Genomic DNA, 4,802 nt, shown 5'->3' with positions numbered 1-4,802 from the left:
TCCACCATCCATCCATCATCCATCATCCATCCATCATCCATCATCCATCATCCATCATCCATCATCATCCATCATCCACCATCCATCCATCATCCATCCATCATCCATCATCCATCATCCATCATCCATCATCATCCATCATCCATCATCCATCATCCATCATCATCCATCATCCATCATCCATCCATCATCCATCCATCATCCATCATCCATCATCCATCATCATCCATCATCCATCATCCATCCATCATCCATCATCCATCATCCATCATCCATCATCATCCATCATCCATCCATCATCCATCCATCATCCATCATCATCCATCATCCATCATCCATCCATCATCCATCATCCATCATCCATCATCCATCATCATCCATCATCCATCCATCCATCATCCATCATCCATCATCCATCATCCATCATCCATCATCCATCATCCATCATCATCCATCATCCACCACCATCCATCATCCATCCATCATCCATCATCCATCATCCATCATCCATCATCATCCATCATCCATCATCCATCATCCATCATCATCCATCATCCATCATCCATCCATCATCCATCCATCATCCATCATCATCCATCATCCATCATCATCCATCCATCATCCATCATCATCCATCATCCATCATCCATCATCCATCATCCATCATCCATCCATCATCCATCCATCATCCATCATCCATCATCCATCATCATCCATCATCCATCATCCATCATCCATCATCCATCCATCATCCATCCATCATCCATCATCCATCATCCATCATCATCATCCATCATCCATCATCCATCATCATCCATCATCCATCCATCATCCATCCATCATCCATCATCCATCATCCATCATCCATCATCATCCATCATCCATCATCCATCATCCATCATCCATCATCCATCATCCATCATCCATCATCCATCATCCATCACCATCCATCATCCATCATCCATCATCCATCATCCATCATCCATCATCATCCATCATCCATCATCCATCATCCATCATCATTTCCATCATCCATCATCCATCATCCATCATCCATCATCCATCATCATCCATCATCATCCATCATCCATCATCCATCATCCATCATCCATCATCCATCATCATCCATCATCCATCATCCATCATCCATCATCCATCATCCATCATCCATCATCATCCATCATCCATCATCCATCCATCATCCATCATCCATCATCCATCATCCATCATCCATCATCCATCATCATCCATCATCCATCATCCATCATCCATCATCCATCCATCATCCATCATCCATCATCCATCATCCATCATCCATCATCATCCATCATCCATCATCCATCATCCATCATCCATCATCCATCATCCATCATCCATCATCCATCATCCATCATCATCCATCATCATCCATCATCCATCATCCATCATCCATCATCCATCATCCATCATCCATCCATCATCCATCATCCATCATCCATCATCCATCATCCATCATCATCCATCATCCATCATCCATCATCCATCATCCATCATCACATCATCATCCATCATCCATCATCCATCATCCATCATCCATCCATCATCCATCATCCATCATCCATCATCCATCATCCATCATCCATCATCCATCCATCATCCATCATCCATCATCCATCATCCATCATCCATTATCCATCATCCATCATCCATCATCCATCATCCATCATCCATCATCATCCATCATCCATCATCCATCATCCATCATCCATCATCATCCATCATCCATCATCCATCATCCATCATCATACCATCATCCATCATCATCCATCATCCATCATCCATCATCCATCATCCATCATCCATCATCATCCATCATCATCCATCATCCATCATCCATCATCCATCATCCATCATCCATCATCCATCCATCATCCATCCATCCATCATCCATCATCATCCATCATCCATCATCCATCATCCATCATCCATCCATCATCCATCCATCCATCATCCATCATCATCCATCATCCATCATCCATCATCCATCATCCATCCATCATCCATCATCCATCATCATCCATCATCCATCATCATCCATCATCATCCATCATCCATCATCATCATCCCTCATCCATCATCCATCATCCATCATCCATCATCCATCATCCATCATCCATCATCATCATCATCATCCATCATCCATCATCCATCATCCATCATCCATCATCATCCATCATCCATCATCCATCATCATCCATCATCCATCATCCATCATCCATCATCCATCATCCATCATCCATCATCATCCATCATCCATCATCCATCATCCATCATCCATCATCCATCATCCATCATCCATCATCCATCATCCATCATCCATCATCATCCATCATCATCCATCATCCATCATCATCATCATCCATCATCCATCATCATCATCATCCATCATCATCCATCATCCATCATCATCATCATCATCCATCCATCATCCATCATCCATCATCCATCATCCATCATCCATCATCCATCCATCATCCATCATCCATCATCATCCATCATCCATCATCCTCATCATCATCCATCATCATCATCATCCATCATCCATCATCCATCATCCATCATCCACGTTCTCTCCATCCCCCCCTTCTCCCTCCCTCCCCCCGAGGACCCAGGCGTCCGGGCCGGGTCCAGCAGGTCCCTCTGCTCCCCTGCACCGGATAATTGGGCAGCGTGGGTGGAGCCTTTTGTTCTGCAGAACAATGGGGGACCCAGGCGTCCGGGTGGGGGGGACCCAGGCATCCGGGAGCGACACCCCCCCCGGCCCAAAGCCCCACCCACACCCAGGGACCCAGGCGTCCGGGGAATGTGGGGGGTGTGGGGTAGAGTAGAGCCCTATGGAGGATCCAAGGACCCAGGCGTTCGGGCATCACCCAAGGACCCAGGCATTCGGGTTCCCGACCCAACCCCACACAAAAGGGACCCAGGAGTCCGGGGACACTCCCCACCCCAACTTAAAAGGGACCCAGGAGTCCGGGGATTCTCCCCACTCCCCCTCAAAAGGGACCCAGGAGTCCGGGGATTCTCCCCACCCCCCAAAGGGACCCAGGAGTCCGGGGACTCTCCCCACCGCCCAAAGGGACCCAGGAGTCCGGGGATTCTCCCCACTCCCCTTCAAAAGGGACCCAGGAGTCCGGGGGACTCTCCCCACCCCCCAAAGGGACCCAGGAGTCCGGGGATACTCCCCACTCCCCAAAGGGACCCAGGCGTCCGGCTGCGGGTCAGTCCCTCCCCCGTTAATTACTGAGCAAACGAACAAACGGCCCCGGGACAGCACGGTCCGGAGAGCAGCCCGGACGCCTGGGTCCCTCCCGAACGCCTGGGTCCCCCCGAACTCCTGGGTCCTTCCAGAACTCCTGGGTTCATCCCGGACTCCTGGGTCCCCCCTATAATTCCTTCCCCTAACTCCTGGGTCCCTTGGGGCACTCCTGGGTCCCTCCTGAACTCCTGGGTCCTGTGGGGAACTCCTGGGTCCCTTGAGGCTCTCCTGAGATCGTCCCGAACTCCTGGGTCCCTTCTGAACTCCTAGGACCCTTGGGGCACTCCTGGGCCCTTCCCTGAGTCCTGGGTCCTTTGGGGCACTCCTGGGTCCCCCCCCGAACTCCTGGGTCCCCCAAACTCATGTGTCCTTCCCCGGACTCTTGGGTCTCTCCCCGAACTCCTGGGTCCCGCCCTGAACTCCTGGGTCCTCCCGAACTCCTGGGTCCTTCCCCGGACTCCTGGGTCCTCACAGAACTCCTGGGTCCCCCCCTGAACTCCTGGGTCCTCCCGAACTCCTGGGTCCCTCCTGGACGCCTGGGTCCCCCCCCCGAACTCCTGGGTCCCTCCTAAAATCCTGGGTCCCCTGGAACTCCTGTGTCCCCCCCCCCCCCGAACACCTGGGTCCCCCCCTGAACTCCTGGGTCCTCCCGAACTCCTGGGTCCCTCCTGGACGCCTGGGTTGCCCCGAACTCCTGGGTCCCCCCCCGAACTCCTGGGTCCCTCCCCGAACTCCTGGGTCCCTCCTAAACTCCTGGGTCCCCCCCCGAACTCCTGGGTCCCTCCCCGAACTCCTGGGTCCCTCCTAAACTCCTGGGTCCCCCCCCCGAACTCCTGGGTCCCCCGCCGAACACCTGGGTCCCCCCCTGAACTCCTGGGTCCTACCCAGGCTCCTGGTTCCCCCCCTATATTCCCTTCCCCGAACTCCTGGGTCCCTCCCGAACTCCTGGGTCCCCTGTTTGGGTCCCTCCCGGACGCCTGGGTCCTCTAGTTGGGTTTCCCCCAGACACCTGGATCCACCCCGAACTCCTGGGTCCTTTCCTGAACTTCGGGGTCCACCCGAACTCCTGGGTCCCCCCCCGAACCCAGGAAGCCAGGAGTTCGGGGGGCGACCCAGGAGTTCAAGTGGACCCAGGAGTTCGGGGTGGGGGGGCAAGAATTCAGGGGGACCCAGGTGTCCAAAAGGGACCCAGGAGTTCGGGAGGGACCCAGGAGTTCGGGAAAGGGATTATAGGGGGGGACCCAGGAGTTTTCGGGAGGGACCCAGGGGTACCCAAGGGACCCAGGAGTTCGGGGAAGGGATTATAGGGGGGGACCCAGGAGTTCGGGAGGGACCCAGGGGTACCCAAGGGACCCAGGAGTTCGGGGAAGGGATTATAGGGGGGGACCCAGGAGTTCGGGAGGGACCCAGGGGTACCCAAGGGACCCAGGAGTTCGGGGAAGGGATTATAGGGGGGGGGACTCAGGAGTTCGAGGGGGGACCCAGGAGTTCGGGATGGACTCAGGAC

This window comes from Columba livia, unplaced genomic scaffold (assembly GCF_036013475.1).
Source record: "Columba livia isolate bColLiv1 breed racing homer unplaced genomic scaffold, bColLiv1.pat.W.v2 Scaffold_2025, whole genome shotgun sequence".
NCBI classification, from domain to species: Eukaryota; Metazoa; Chordata; class Aves; order Columbiformes; family Columbidae; genus Columba; species Columba livia.
Note: the sequence above shows the minus strand (reverse complement) of the source record.